Genomic DNA, 17220 nt, shown 5'->3' on the forward strand with positions numbered 1-17220 from the left:
CATTTATTTTCACTCCGATCCTTGTTATTTCTTTAAAAAAATTTTTTTAACATTTATTCATTTTTGAGAGACAGAGAGAGACAGAGCATCAGCGGGCAAGGGGCAGAGAGAGGGAGACACAGAATCTGAGGCAGGCTCCAGGCTCTGAGGTGTCAGCACAGAGCCTGACGTGGGGCTCGAACTCATGAACTGTTAGATCATGACCTGAGCTGAAGTCGGACGTTCAACCGACTGAGCCACCCAGGCGCCCCAGTCCTTGTTATTTCTTTAGCTGTGCTAATTTTGAGTTTAGTTTTTTCCCTTTTTCTAGTTCCTTAGGTGTTAAATTAGGTTATTTGAGGTTTTTTTTCGATATATGTATCACTATAAACTCTTTCAGAAATGTTTTTGTAGCATCTGAGAGGTTTTGGTCTGTTGTGTTTTCATTTTCATTTGTTTCAAGATATTTTTTATTTCCCTTTAGGTTTCTTCTTTGACTCACTGGTTGTTCAGGACTGTTACTCAGTTTTCACATGTTTGTAAATGTTCCAGTTTTCTTCTTGCTGTTAATTTCTACTTTCTCAACATGGTGGCCAGAAAAGACACTTGGTATGATTTCAATCTTAAATTTGCTAAGTTTTTTTTTGTGCCCTATTATGTGATTTATCTTGGATAATATTCTATGTGCTTGTGAGAAGACTGTGTATTCCATTGCTGTGGAATGGAGTGTCATATATTTATGTGTAATTTAAAATACGGTTCAAGTCTAATGTTTCCTTGTTGAGGTTTTCTGAATGGTCTACCCACTGCTGAAAGTAGGGTACTGAAGTTCCCTACTATCATTTATTGTTGCTATGTTAGTAGTTGCTTCATATATTTAGGTGCTCCAATGTTGAGCATGTGTATCAACTGTTTTATGTTCTTGATGAGCTGACACCTTTATTATTGTATAGCGACTTTGTCTCTTGTTGCTATTTTGGCTTGCTGTCTATTTTGTCTGATATAAGTATAGCTACCCCCCACTTGCTTTTGGCTTTCACTTGTATGGAATATCTTTTTCTGTTCCTTTGCTTTGGACATATGTGTATCCTTAAAGCTGAAGTAAGCCTCTTCTTGTAGGCAGTATATATGTGGGTCTTAATTTTTATCCATCCAGCTACTCTATGCTTTTTGACTTTCAATTCATAGAGTAATTTAGAGTAATTACTGACATGTAAGGACTTACTAATGCCATCTTATTAATTGCTGTCTAATTGTGTCGTATTTCTATTGTTCATTTTATCCTCCCTTACTGCCTACCTTTCTGAATGGTGATTTTTCCATAGTGGTATGCTCGGATTATTTCCTTCTCTTCACCTTTTGGGAATCTACTATAGGCTTTTGCTTTGAAGTAACCATGAGCTTACACAAAACATCTCATAGATGCTAATAGTCCATTTTATGATGATAGCAACTTAACTCTGCATACAAAATACCCACCTTTTGCTCTCTTATTTTTAATATTACAATTTACCTCTTTTTAAAAAAATTTTTTTTAACGTTTATTCATTTTAGAGACAGACAGAGACAGAGCATGAATGGGGGAAGGTCAGAGAGAGAGGGAGACACAGAATCTGAAACAGGTTCCAGGCTCTGAGCTGTCAGCACAGAGCCCGATGCGGGGCTCAAACTCACAGACCGCGAGATCATGACCTGAGCCAAAGTCGGTCGCCCAACCGACTGAGCCACCCAGGCGCCCCTAGCTCTTTTTATATTATGTATTTTTTGAGAAGTTACAGTATCTCTAGTTATATTTTAATATTAATTAATGTAATTAATATAATTAATTTAAATAATTAACACACCATATTACAGGATTAGACTTTTCCAAATCTGGCATATATTTGCTGTGACCGGTGTGTTGTCTATCTTCATGTTACTAATTAGTGTATTTTCGTTTCAACTTGACAAATTCCTTGCAGCATTTCTTTTAGGCAGGTCTAGTGACCATGAATTCCCTCTGCTTTCCTTTGTCTTTATTTACCCATCATTTCTGAAGGATAACTCGGCCCAATATAGTATTCTTTGTTGGCAATTGTTTTCTTTCAGTACTTTGAATATGTGCTTATGAAAGGGCCACATCCTACTCTCTTCCAGCCTATAAGGTTTCTGCTAAGAAATCCACTGATAGCCTAATGGGGGGTTCCTTTGTAGGTTACAATCTTATTTTCCACTGCTGCTTTTATAAGGATTCTCTCTCTTCTTTTATTTTTGACAGTTTTATTGTAGGAAAACTGTGTCTTCGAGAAGATCATTTTGAATTAAAATAATGGGGCATTCTATTAGCTTCATCAACTTGGATATTCAAATCTCTCCCCAGGCTTGGGAAGTTCTTAGCCATTACTTCTTTAAATAAGTATCACCCCCTTCTTTCTGTTTTTTTCCTTCTGTAACTCTAATGATTCTGATTTTGATTCTTTTCATGGTGTCCTACAGAATACACAGGCTTTCTTCACTCATTTTCGTTAGTTTTCCCTTGTTCTCCTCTAGTTAATTTCAGAGTTCCTATTATCTAAAACTCACTGACTCTGTCTTTTGTCTAATCTGTTCTGCTGTTGATGCTCCTTATTGCTTTCTTCATTTTATTCAATGAATTCGTCATCTCCAGGATTTCTGTTTGGTTCCTTTTTAATGAGTTCTATCTCTTTGTTAAAGTTCTCATTTTGTTTGTGTATTGTTTTCCTCATTTCACTGAATTGTCTATGCTTCTTTGTAGTTCACTGTATTTCCTCAAAATAGCTATTTTGAATTCCTTACTGTGTACATCTCAGATTTCTACGTCTTTGGGTTCAGTTATTAGAGGATTATTATGACCATTAGTGATGTCAGTTCTCCTTGATTTTTCATGTTTTAAATTGCACTGCCATAACTGATTAGGTTGAGGATATCTTCACTTATTGTTGGACATTCAGGTTTCTCTTTTGTAAAGTGCCTTCCATGATTACATCAATCAAGGAAGAGTCTGACTCCAATTTTGATGTCAGAGGAGGGACATTCCCCTCTTGCCTCACATTTGTGTAAGAAAGCCTTCAGCACTTTGAGACATTTAGACCATGAAAATTTTGGCTTGCATATGGGAACACTTACCTGAGAGCCACCTCCTAATGACAATAAAAACACAAACCATTTTCAGACTGGACTGGGTGTCTACTCTCCCCCACATCTTCAATATGTGAATAACAAAATGTCTTGTTCCCCTTTGTGTATATATGGCATCATCAGTCTTGACATCTGAACCACTTTTGACTAGGGGAAATGCTGGATCTTGCCTTTTGTGGGGAAAATGCAAAATGGCCCATTTACATACGAAGTTATTTACATTTAGCTGAATGAGTTGTAGGAATTCTTTATATATCTCTATGCCACCCAAATTTGGGGGTGGTCTTTTTACATTGTCATTGTCAGATTTTGGATTTATGGTTATTCTAGTTTCATAAAATGAACCAAAGCGTGTCCTTTGTCCTATAGTCTGGAATAGACTGTTTACAATTGAAATTATTTTTTCTTGAATATTTGGTAGAACTTCAAAGTGAAGATATTTGACCTGAATTTCCCTTTGTGGAAAATGTTTGACCAAAGTCTTTCTTTCATTTCTTCTTAAGTCTGTTTATATGTTATTAACATTAATAAGAAATTAAGAATATTAATAAGATTTATTATATATTAATACATATGTTAATAAGAAATATAATTCAATTGTTTTCACATATTTGGCATAAAATTGTCCATAATGTTAAATTATTTCCTTTTAAAATGTCTTCAGAAACCATAGTTGTGTTTTCCTTTTCCTTTACTGTTCATCTTTGCCTTTTTCCTTAATATTGCCAGCATCATTTGAATTTTATTAATCTTTTTATTGAACCAAATTTATATTTGCTAATCTTTTTTTCCTTTCTAGCATTCATACCTCTTAAACTCCCTTTCATATTTTCTCTCTCTTTAAATCGTTGCTGAATTCTGGATAATTTCTTCAAATCTAACTTCCAGCCTTCTATTTCTCTCTTTTGCTGTGTTTAATTTGTTGTTAAATCATCCATATAATTTTTAATTTTGGTGAATAAATGTTTCATTTCTCTTTGGTTCTTTTTTTCAAATTCTGCCTGGACATTCTTTGTAATTTTTCTCCTTCTGTACAGATTGTCAAGCTTTTCTTTTCTTTTGCACATAATATTTAGCACTGTTTTTTCATGATGGGGTTTTGATATTACAGTACCTAAATTACTTGCAGATTTATTCTTACTGTTTCTTGTTTCTGCCATTTCTCTGTTATGAAAGTGTTGCTTTCATTTGTGTTTGGTTGTCGTTGTCATTGTTGTTAGTATTAACTATGAGATGCTCAATTTCCTTGGGTTTTTCCTTTTAGCAATTCCTTTAGGCTGAGATCAGAATTACAATAACAACTATTTAACAAGTTCTGTGATATGAACGCTCTGAAATCAAAACAGATGCTAGTCCCGATAAAGTTGACATTAAAAATATTTAAAAACTCGTATGTCAGGGATGTCAAGCAATCTAAAGAGACCATGGCTCAATTGGGTGTTATACGGAAGGATTGAGTCACTGTCTTGTACACCTGCAACTAACACGACTCTTCTGTTAACGAACTGGAATTTAAATAAAAACTTAAAAAAAAAAGATGCTGGCTCAATCAGAATCAACACCAAATGTAAAAAACCCCATAGGAATGTAGTAGCGTATACTGGATAAGTAATAGCATTTCCTGGAATGAGGACACATTCCTTTAAAGAGAATTTGCATTTGGTTTGTCTAGGTGGCCAGGGCCATTACTGTCCGAGACAACTTTAAAATACATTTTGCCTTGAGATTCACTGGCATCCAGTGTCTTGTGAATGTTAGATGTCAACTTTCCGAGTAGCCATATTTTGATTCTAACCAATCAGGTGTTACTTTTCCTACCTGCTCAGAGCAAGGTTTGAGGTAAGTTTATGCTTTGTGAGAATTCTTATAGAGAATGGAGGTACTTCTTTACAGTGGGCTCCTTTGAGGGGAGTCCCCACTTTCAAGGAGGAAGATCTATTAGACTTTGTTCTTTTACTTTTGGTGGTGGTTGGGCTTTTGTTTTCTATGTGCTGTTACCACTAGAATTCTGGATAATTGAAGTACCGATTTATATGAGGTGGAGGACCCACAAGGCAAAAGCTTACTACAGAGAAGGGCTCCAACTACCCCCCAGATTTTTTAAATGTTTATTTTTGAGAGACAGAAGAGAGCACACACGCAGGGAAGAGGCAGAGAGAGAGAGACAGAGACAGACACAGAGAATCCCAACCAGGCTCTGCATTATCAGGGCAGAGCCCAACGAGGGGCTTGAATTCATGAACTGTGAAATCATGACCTGAGTCAAAATCAAGAGTCAGCTGCTTAACTTGACTGAGCTACCCAGACACCCTTCCAGAGATTTTTTTGACCTGAGAATTTCTTACTTTCTTGCCCACTTTTCAATGAATTTAAGATTTATGAAAAACACTATTCATAATTGTTCATTGTTTTTGGCCTGAACAAAACAATGTATTTCTTCTTCTTCTTCTCGGAAATGGAATTCTTGTGATAATATTTTTCTTAATGCAAAGCTGTTTGACGTATATATTGATTGAATCAAAGACCAAAACGTTGTTCTGATGAGATTTAATTGACTAAGTTAACTAGATGAGGCACACTAGTTGAAGCACTATTTGGCATTTAGTGCAATTATGATAAAAACAAAATCATCTTAAAAAGCTTTGTTTTCTAGGAATAAAAATAAATAGCTTGCTTCTAAATTGGAAGTAATTTTTAAAATGTTGACCGGTGTACATATGTGCTTGTAAAGATACTTGGCATTTACAGAAAGGAAGAAACACACATATTTTAGATGTAAATTATTGTAGTTGGAATTGGTATATTGATTACACCATTTTTAAAACTTTCAAACATTGACTTTGAAGCTTATTGGTCTCTTCATCATGACATATGGGTAGTTTGTAAATAATCAATAAAATTGTCATTAAATCTCCCAAAAGATACAGCATTATATCTGTAAGAGGTATAGAACCAGTTCCCAGGGAGATCTATCACAAGCACAGGCTTTATTACATGCAAACTAAGGAAGGAACACTAAGCTGAAAGTCTTCAATAAAGTATGGGCTCAAATACCTTCAAAGTGGGAATGTGAAATAATCATTACTTTTATTTTTCACAGTCAGTGGTAAACAGTTTAATTCCATAAGTACACTTTACCAGAAGCACTTGGTCCAAACAACGCTGGGAAAACAGAATTTGCTCTGAACACAAAGGGATGTGGATAAAAAAAGTATTTCTTGCTTTCTCGTTTTGTGGGCAATTACATCTCAGAACATATTTAGAAGGTCGTAATTATTTTAAGGGGAAAAAGAAATAAGATTTCCATTCATAATGGAGAGGAATTTGAAGAGAGTAGCAACAGAACTGCTATATTTTATGCTGATTAAAAATTTTTTTTGCATTTATTTATTTTTGAGAGACAGAGTGAGACAGAGCACGAGCAGGGGAGGGGCAGAGAGAGAAGGAGACACAGAATCCAAAGCAGGCTCCAGGCTATGAGCTGTTAGCACAGAGCCTGACCCAGGGCTCAAACCCATTTACTGTGAGATCATAACCTGAGCCAAAGTCGGGCACTCAACCCACTGAACCACCCAGACGCCCCTATGCTCTGATTTTTTTTTTTTTTTCAACGTTTTTTATTTATTTTTGGGACAGAGAGAGACAGAGCATGAACGGGGGAGGGGCAGAGAGAGAGGGAGACACAGAATCGGAAACAGGCTCCAGGCTCCGAGCCATCAGCCCAGAGCCTGACGCGGGGCTCGAACTCACAGACCGCGAGATCGTGACCTGGCTGAAGTCGGACGCTTAACCGACTGCGCCACCCAGGCGCCCCATATGCTCTGATTTTAAAAGGAAGCAGGGGTGCCTGGGTGGCTCGGTCAGTAAATATCCACCTTTGGCTCAGGCGGTGATTTCATGGTGTGTGGGCCCGAGCCCTGAGTCAGGCTCTGTGCTGACAGCTCAGAGCCGGGAGCCTGCTTTGGATTCTGTGTCTCCCTCTCTCTCTGCCCCTCCCCTGCTTGTGCTCTGTCTCTGTCTCCCTCTCAAAAATAAATAAACATTAAGAAAATGTAAAAGGAAGCAAAGACTAGACAAATACTTCTAAGCTTTGCAACACAGCTTTAACAAAAATTAAATGCTCAGGGTAAAAGTCATATATCTATGTCATATATATTAATATATTTTAAATCAAATGAAACATCTAGCTCTCTGACATACCAAGATATAATTCTTCAGTAAACCTGATACCTCTATTATAAAATACTTTTTATAGAGCCTAATTAGAAGGACTCGTGCTGAGGAGAAAGTGGTTTTGATTAATGTATGGTGGGTAATAATTGCATTTGCTTTATTTTACATCCATGACACTTAATGCCTAACAAAGACGTAGCAAACGGTATTTTCTGTTTGCATGGCTGCTGTGAAATGATACCAAAAGCGGATGACAGCCGACTCTACTGTCCTGTAAATTTTTTTCTTAAAGCTCTTCTGTTGCTTAAGCTTTCCCCTGACTGTTGGTTCTAGAACAGGATTAAATTAAATAGCCCAAAAGCATCTCTCCATCTTCAGATGTAAGTGTATTTTTTAAACACTTGCACGAAGCCCGTTCAAAGGAGAAATGAGACAAAATGAGGTGATTAATCATAGATGAGTCCAGGGGAAAAAAAAAACCTGTTTATTATGGATTGGCAAGATATATCTTTATAATTGCAACTTGAAGTTACTTTCATTTCAAAAATGGGGACTGAGTGGAGTTGTTTCCCTGAAATGTTTGAATCCTTGTTTCCTCCAACAGTTCTCAATCTGTGAAAGTTGTACCTCTCTAAGGAACCATCAGCGGGTTTGCTCATAAATCACAGATCCTTCTGTTTACCTCTATGACTGAGCTCTAAAAACGGGATCAATGCACTTCATTCCTGAAACCTAGAAACAAGGATCTACGGGAGAGAGTGTCAAGAAAGACAATATTAAAAAAGGTCAAACTCTAATTCACCTTGGTTCCCAGCAACAGTCCTTATGGCTCTTTGATGAAAACAATTTCATAGCCCTTGATGATTGCATTATAACAGTCTAGCCATCAGGAACATTAAAGCTAGTTATGTGTTCATTTTTATTCTGAAAATTCTTAGCTTTGCTAAAGCAACATCCCCCTTTTCAAGCCCCTGGAACAAACATAACGACTGACCAATTTCTTGAATAGAGATTCTCAAGTAAATACTGACGTGAAAGTATGTTCAGAAGGTAGCTTCTACAAAAAAGAAGAGTAATATTTCCCAGATGCATGTGTCGTGCTTAAAATAATTGCAGCAAAAGAAACTAAAAGAAGCATATTTTTCATTCTGTTTCACTGTCTTTCTTGGTGCCTTCAATAACAATTATATCGCAAACATTCTCTTGCAATTCATCTGAGTAAAATATCAGTAAAATTATACTTTCAACATGAAATGTGAAGAAAATGCTTTCTATTTTTACAACTTTAAAATGTATTCCTTATCCCAGAACCCACCATTCTCCAAAATATGCTGTTTGAAGAAATAGCATTGACAACTTCTTCCATAAAAAACTTTTATGAATGCAAACTTTGAGTGATTTTCTGGTTAATGTAATTTATTTAAATTAGCTTTATTTAATTACACATACAGCTGTTCTGTGCCCTGAACAAAGCCCAAGGGACTATTTAAAGTGCTTAAGTCTAAATGTCATGTTTTATCACTATGTAATATGTAGCAAACCACAAAAATTTTGTGTTGGTGTTCGCTCGGTAGCACTTCAATACTACAGTATTCTTTTCCTCGTTTTTTTTTTCCTCTGATACATTAATAGTTTAAAGCTACAAGATTAATGTTAAGTAGAACTGACTTTTCTTTCACTTGAACATTATTCACACCATAATACAAGTTATTAGCAATAGCCTCATAGAAGTCTCTTCCATTCCAAGAGCTTTAATTGTTGTCTATAACTAGTGTTTCCAAAATCCCTATCACCAGCCCAGATTTGTCTTGAGTCTCTAGACCCCTACATCTCGTGTCACCTGTGCATCTCCTCTTAAACAGTCCATGTGTCCAAAGTTGAATTCATCATCTTTCCTTCAACCAACTCTTCCTGTTGTATTCAAACATCACCAAAGGAGTGTTTACTTATTATTTAAGACTTCTGGAGTCTTAAGAGATTTGTGGCGGGGTGGGGGGGGGGGGGCAGACAGCTTAGATCTGACATTACCTCTATCCTTACACAGAACAAACTCCATCCAGTAGCAAAGCTTGGCCTATTGGAAGGTGAGTTTAGACTCTGGAATCGGTCAATCTGGGCTTGAATCCTGGCCCTACAGTTACTGACCAAGTGATCACGGGCCAATTATTTCTGGAAGTCTTTCTTTCCTCATCTATGGTAAAAACACTATCAAACTTCAAATGATAACTAGAAAATCTAAGGAGAAAATATATGTGAAAATGTCATTTAAGACATAAGGCCTTATGTTAATCTTAACAATTTCTATTTAGCATGTTCCTAAAAGATTCCAATGAGGAAGACGGGCCTAAAGACAATGCAAACTATCTTAGTCTATAAAACAATGCTACACAAGCCACCATCACTGAATACTCACAAAATGAAACTTGATTCTCTGAAATTTCACTGGGACTTACCCTATTCTAGTTCTAACTAACAACGTAGAGGGCAAATGTATTCATAAGCCAAATGAAGATACATGATTCAGAGATAATTGATCCTTGGACATATATCTTCAGAAAAAGGTGGTTTTTCCTGGTAACGTGTGGATCTTTTCAGTTCAGTATAAGTTAATGAACAATTGTCTTGCATTAAAGCAGAAGTTAGAAGAATCGCTTTCCTAATTTACAGTTAGGAAATGGCTTAGGATTTGGGAAAACCCAGGATTAAGATGCGACTATCCTCAGAATTTAACTTTTTTCCCCTTAAAAAGACATGGCAAGGAATCAAATTTAAATAAGAATGTATCATTTTTAAAAAGTTGGGTGGGGGGTGCACCTGGGTGGCTCAGTCCATTGAGCATCTGGCCTCTTGGTTTCAGCTCAGGTCATGATCTCAGAGTTGTGTGTTCAAGCCCTGAGTTGGGCTGCACAATGACATCAAGGAGCCTGCTTGGAATTCTCTCTCTCCCTGTCTCTTTCTGCCCCTCCCTGGCTCATGCTCTCTCTCATTCAAAATAAATGAACTTAAAAAAAAAAGAAATGTCATAACTTCCCCTGTATTATTATGCCATCCAATCAGCTTCTCATGCCCCAAGTTGGTGTGTGAGTGGCTTGGAAAACACCAGTCTCACCAAGTATGATTTCAATATCATGAGTATGTTTAAAGTGGAAGGCCTGGCAAGCCCCCAATGACCTAGTCACTGGATGTTTCAATATCCCTCCAACTGTTGAGAAACTTCTACATCCTCATGACATTAGTCCAAACAGAGCATCACTCCTCTAAGTCAGTCACCCAGGCAAAAACATAGTCTCTGGGCCTTTTTTACTTTGGAAACTAAGTCATGGCAGCATCTGGCAGGACAATTTCATCTTCCTTTCCTTCCAGTCAAACAGTCCAAGGTCACCTATGGTAGGCATAAAAATGCTCCCATCACATACATACGCTGAAAATCTCACACAGTCCAATTTTCACTGCAGTCATTGAACTTGTTTGTAGAGCTAGTTTATTTTTTTTTTTAAACTTAAATCCAAGTTAGTTAATATGTAATATAATAATGGTTTTAGGAGGAGAATTTAGTGTGATTCATCACTTACATATGACACCAGCGATCATTCCAACAAGTGCCCTCCTTAATGCCCATCACCCATTTAGCCCATCCTCCCCCCCCATCTTCCCTCCAGCAATCCTCACTTTGTTCTCTGTATTTAAGAGTCTCTTATGGTTTGCCTCCCTACCTTTACCTTATTTTTCCTTCCCTTCCCCTATGTTCATCTGTTTCTGTTTCTTAAATTCCACGTATGAGTGAAATCAAATGATATTTGTATAGCTAGTTTAATCTGATGTTTAAACCTTTATCCCCTCAAACATGTGAGGGCTGACAGTTTTATTTCCTTATTGCATTATGTCAGTTCTTTGCTAGCAAGATGTAGCAAGTACCTGAACATCTTGGGGATAATCATTCTTCCAATAATTTGCAACGCTAATGATACTTCTCCAGTTTTTTTATGGTGCAAGTGTTTTATGCTTTATTAGTTTGCACTTGGTCTTTTCTTTGATATTTTTCCTCCTGTTTGAAATTTTACAGGTCTACTGCTTGTACTATTCCTGTAAGGAATGTATTCTACGCCAAAGAAGGAGAATGATTATGGTAATACTGAAAAGGCCAGATGCTGGCCTTTATAAAAAAATATATTATAAAACTGGTTTTGTGTCTTTCCTGGAATAGGAGGTTAAGTAACAAGCAGGGTGAGGGTAGTTAAAGAGTCTATGTCTCAAGGGTATATATAAGCCAAGATGACTGCAGTTGGCTAGTGTATCTTCAAGAAACTAGCTCAGAGCAGAAGAAATGCCCTCGGTATTAAACTCTGAAATCTAGCACATTCTCCAGGGTGAGACAATAGGTAGATCGGGCGAACACATCAGCATAAGATGAAGCTGTTATAACTCTGTTTTCTGCCCCTAGTTTCACCATTTCTAGAATGTCATATAAATGAAATCATAATACAAAATGACTTTGGGGTCTGCTTATTTTATTCAGAAAAACGTACTTAAGAATCATCCATGTTGTTGCCTGAATCACAAGGGTTTTTTTTTCTTTTTACTGTTGAGTAGTGTTCCATTCTATGAATCCACGATGCTTTGCTTATTCATTTGCTTCTTGAAGGGCATCTTGGCTATTTCCAGTTCTTCACAATTATGAATAGGGCTGTTATAAAATTTTTATATATTCTTAGGTAGACCTAAGTTTTTATTTCATTAACTAAACACCCAGGAGGAGTAGGACGGCTGGGTCATCTGAGAAGTATATATTTAATCTTATAGGAAGCTGCCAAAATATTTTCCAAAGTGGTTGTAACATTTTGCATTCTAAAAGCAATGCATAATAATTTTTATTGCTCTATATTCTCACTAGCATTTCATATTATCTTAAAAAATTTTTTAGCCATTCTTGGATAAAGAAATTGTGATACACACTCATCACACACACACACACACACACACACACACACACGAATATTATCTAAACTTAAGGAAATCCTGTCATTTGTGACAACGAGTGAATCTGGAGGACAGTATTTTTTTTAATTTGTTTTTAAAAAATAGTTTTTTAATGTTTATTTTTGACAAAGAGAGAGAGAGAGAGAGAGAGAGAGAGAGAGAGAGAGAGAGAGAGACAGAGCATGAGTAGAGGAGGGGCAGAGAGAGAGGGAAACACAGAATCTGAAGCAGGCTCCAGGCTCCAAGCTGTCAGCACAGAGCCCGACGTGGGGCTCAAACTCACAGACCACGCAATCAGAACCTGAGCTGAAGTCGGTTGCTCAACTGACTGAGCCATCCAGGCACCCCATTAATTTGTCTTTAATGTTTATTTATTTTTGAGAGAGAGCATTGGGCGGGGGGGAGGAGCAGAGAAAGGGAGAATCTGAAGCAGGCTCCAGGCTCTGAGCTGTCAGCACAGAGCCTGATGAGGGGCTCAAACCCACCAACTGGGAGATCATGACCTGAGCCGAAGTCAGACACTTAACCCACTGAGCCACCCAGAAACCCCTTGGAGGACATTATGTTAAGTGAAATACGCCAAACACAGAAAGAAACATATTACACAATATCAGTTATATGCGTAATCTAAAGATAGCAAATACATAGAAGTGTATTAGAGAAAGGGGATTACCAGGGATGGGGAGGTAGGGGAAATGGGGAAATACAAAGTTGAATTTACTTACAGTGAACATGTCTAGAGACCTAATGTAGAGCATGACGAATATAGTTAACAAAACTGTGTTATATACTGGAAATTTACTAAGATAGATTTCAGGTGCTCTCACCACACACACACACACACACACACACACACACACACACAAAGGTAACTATGTAAGGACATGGACATCTTAATTAGGTTGACTGTGGTAGTCATTTCATGTTGTACCTATGTTTTAAAACATGTTATACCCTTTAGATATATATAATTTTTATTAAAATAATGTTTTAGCCATTTGGATAGGTGTGCAGCAGTATCTTCTGGTTTTAATTTATACTTCTCCAAAGATTAATGATGTTGAACATCTTTTTACGTGTTTATTTGCCATCTATGTATCTTCCTAGGTGAAGTCTCTGTACAGATCTCTTGTCCTTTATTTATCAGTTGTTTGTTTACTTACTGTTGAGTTCTAAGGTTCTTCGCATGCTGCGGACACAAGTCCATTAAAGGTTATATGATCTGCAATTACTTTTCCCCTTTTTGTGCCTTTGCATTCTCCTAATGGGGTCTTTCAAAGAGTAATAGTTGTAATTTTGATCAGGTTTTGTGGTTTTGAAGTACTTTCTAAAAATTCACTGCCAAACCCAAGGCCACATAGACTTTCATCCTATGCTTTCTTCTCTAAGTTTTATTGTTTTATACTGCGTATTTAGGAGTACGATCAATTTTGAGTTAATTTTTGCATATTGTGTGAGATTTGTGGGAAGGGTTATATTTCTGCATATGATGTCTACTTGTTCCCAGCACCACTGTTAAAGGTATTGTCCTTTCTCTATTCTACTGCCTTTTCAGCTTTGTCAAAAATTAATTGACTGTATTTGCATGGGTGTATTTCTGGGCTGTCTGTTCTTTTTCATAGATTGACAACTGACATGCTTATCCTTTGGCTAAAACTATATGTTTTAACCATTGTACTTTATAGTAAGTCATAAATCAGGTAACAACTTCAGGGCCTGCCTCCGGGCAGTGTTAGCCCTCTGATTTTGTTGTTCTTTTTAGAATTATTTTGACTATCCCAGTTCCGTTGCCTTTCCACATAAAGATCAGATTCACTTTATTATTCTCTTCAGAGACACTTGTCGGTATTTAGATTACAACTGAGTTGAATCTGTAGATCAAATTGGGGAGAACTGACATCTTAATAATATTGTCTTTCAATCCATGAACATGATCTATCTCTTCATTCGTACACATCTTTCATTTCTTTCATTAGGGTTCTGTGGTTTCCAGCATAAGATCCTCCACATATTTGATGAAATACTTCATTGTTTTGGATTTTATTGTAAATGAGATTGTTTTAAACATTGTAAATTACAAAGATTCATTTCTGGTGTCACTGTAGTTGGTGATCTTTTTTTTCAATATTAGTTTTTTTAAGTTTATTTATTTTGAGAGAGTATGTGCATGTGCACAGGGGAGGAGCAGAGAGAGAGAGAGAGAGAGAGAGAGAGAGAGAGAGAATCCTAAGAAGGCTCCATGCTGTCAGCACAGAGTCCTACATGGGGCTTAATCTCACTAGCTGTGAAATCATAACCTGAGCCAAAATCAAGAGTCAGATGCTTAAATGACTGAGCCACTCAGGCGCCCCTGGTGATCTTTCTAAAATCACTTCCTTAGGGGTTTCTACATAAACTATAATATTGTCTGGAAATCCTTTTATTTACTTTACCAAATACTATTCAATCTCCAAGTTCTACTCCAGGTACAGGAAGCTAATGCTTCCAAAAACTTCACCTACAACACCTTTGCATTCTGGACTTACCACACTGTAATGTAATTATTTACAATTTTTCTCCTCCCCTAGACTATCAGATCCCTGGATGCAGGACCTACAGTTGTTACCTTTTTGTTCCAAGTACTTAGTAATATATTAAATACATAGAAGGAATGAATTGTTTATTTAATACAGAAAGGAGAAGGAAGTGGAGGGAGGGAGGGAGGGAGGAAGGGGGAAGGAAGGAAGGAAGGAAGGAAGGAAGGAAGGAAGGAAAGAAGGAATGGAGGGAGAGGGGGAAGAGGGAAAAGCAAAGAAGGCCACACATTTACAGGCTACTAACCAAATGTGCAAAAGAACACTGATCTTTTAATCTTCTTTGGAAGCTTCATGCTATGAGGGCTTGAAAGAGGATAGAAGGGCATTAAATCTTCAATTAAATGCCTCCATGTCCAGTAATTTAAGCCATTTCATTTAGGCAACTTAATATACTAGGTAAATGTTTAGTCTTTCAGATGTTTTCCTACATCCTTCTTACCCCCTAGATGGCAGCCAGGTGATGGTAGAACACTCATGCTCTCATTTTGGAAAGGGGCCTGAGATCCAAGCACCATGACCTTAGGTATTGTTATTTACTTCTGGTCTCTTCTATCTTGAAGAGGGGAACATCTGAATTCTTTCCATACTGTCTGGGAGCCAAAGTAGATTCAGGGGGCTTTCTCTCTGCCTACTCATGGTATATACAGCATAGATCCATCCAGCATGGTGGTCTTCTTCTGAGGCTGGGTGACAACACCACATATGTACAGTTCCATCTGGAGCCTTTAGATGACATTTTGGAACTAGGACAGTGTATTTCAGAATGAAATGGACGTGCATCTTCACAACCAGATTGGTTATTTTTTTAAAAACATTTTTTAACGTTTATTCATTTTTGAGAGACAGAGCTCAAGTGAGGGAGGAGCAGAGAGAGAGGGAGACACAGAATTTGAAACAGGCTCCAGGCTCTGAGCCATCAGCACAGAGCCCGACACGGGGCTCGAACCCATGAACAGTGAGATCATGACCTGAGCCAAAGTTGGATGCTTAACTGACTGAGTCACCCAGGCACCCCCAGATTGGTTATTTTTAACGTCTTTGGTGATATTAGTCACCTCTTTGCCTCACTCTGGCATAGAGTACAGTCAAATACAACCCGACACAATATGATCTAGTGGGGCAAGTTTCCAACTAATCAAGCAATTGAAAAATATAGCTCTAATTCCCCAATGTAATGTGGACGTCGTGGAAGCTACAAATACGGGAGAACTTACTGAGGAACGTGCTTTTCTCCTTCATTTCTTGTACAGATTTCAAATTGGGCCACGTTAGCAATTATCTAAATTCTTTGCCATGTCTTTGCATAGCTAATAACTCTAGTGGGTGGTATGCCAATTTCTAGAAGTCACTGGTCCCATTCTCAGATTAGACTCATAGATTCTCCCTCCCCGCAAAACAGCAAAGGCATAAAAGAATGGCACTTGCCATAACCAAGATGATTCAGGAAGTTCAGCCATCTCAATTCTTTTTCTACTATATGATGAGTAACAGTGACTCCTATGTTTTCATGTAGTCTCTAGATTCTATTACTGTAAACTCAAGACTCATGAAAAATTTTCCCCCACACATTCATTTCAGTTGTTTAGACCTTCAGGTATAGTTTTCCAGGTCTCAAACCTCATGTTTCTTGCTCCATTATCTCTTGAAGTTGTGCCTCTCGATGATCAAGAACTCTTTGAAATATTATGCATCGCTCCCTTTAACTATAGCATTCCATCTCAAATTTGTGTTTCTGTGAAGCTGATTTTTCTAAACTGCCCTGATTCTGTTTAATTAGGCCATTAGTCTGTTCAGGTCAGTGCAAACCCCTTTTCACAAGTTCCCTTCTTTTCTTGCAGACACACAAGCACCCTCATTCCATAGAACGTGTTGCCACAGGAGTTCACAGTCACATTAGGGGAGAGGGTGTTATTTTAATTAAAAGGGCTCCCATGGAAAGCTCTAGAGCTGAAATGCCTTCAACACTACTAGTTAGATTCAGGCCAGAAAGTAATCACCCAACTGGTTCCAATTGCTGTGAAGTCTTAATGTGATTATTAGGGAAAGATTACTGATGAGCAGGTGGCTGACCTGGCCCATTTTCAATCTCATCATTTAGACTGAAAAGGACCATACATATCATCTACGTAGCACTTCTAAACGTGTAGGGTGTGTGCTGCCTGTAGTTAATTGGTAGTTTTAGGTAGTAGAGCATCAAATATCTTGATCTTGGCATTTCTATTTTTCCACCATTGCGTAATCACTCCCCCTTGACATCAAGACTAGGAAGGGGGGAGAGGGAAGGAACAGAGATGAGATTTAAAAAAAAAAAAGAAAGAGAGAAGATGAGCCAGAGGAAAGAAAAAAGGTAGGCCAGGAAAGCCATCTAGAATTAAGG

Source organism: Panthera onca, chromosome B4, assembly GCF_046562875.1.
Source record: "Panthera onca isolate mPanOnc1 chromosome B4, mPanOnc1 haplotype 2, whole genome shotgun sequence".
Lineage (NCBI taxonomy): Eukaryota > Metazoa > Chordata > Mammalia > Carnivora > Felidae > Panthera > Panthera onca.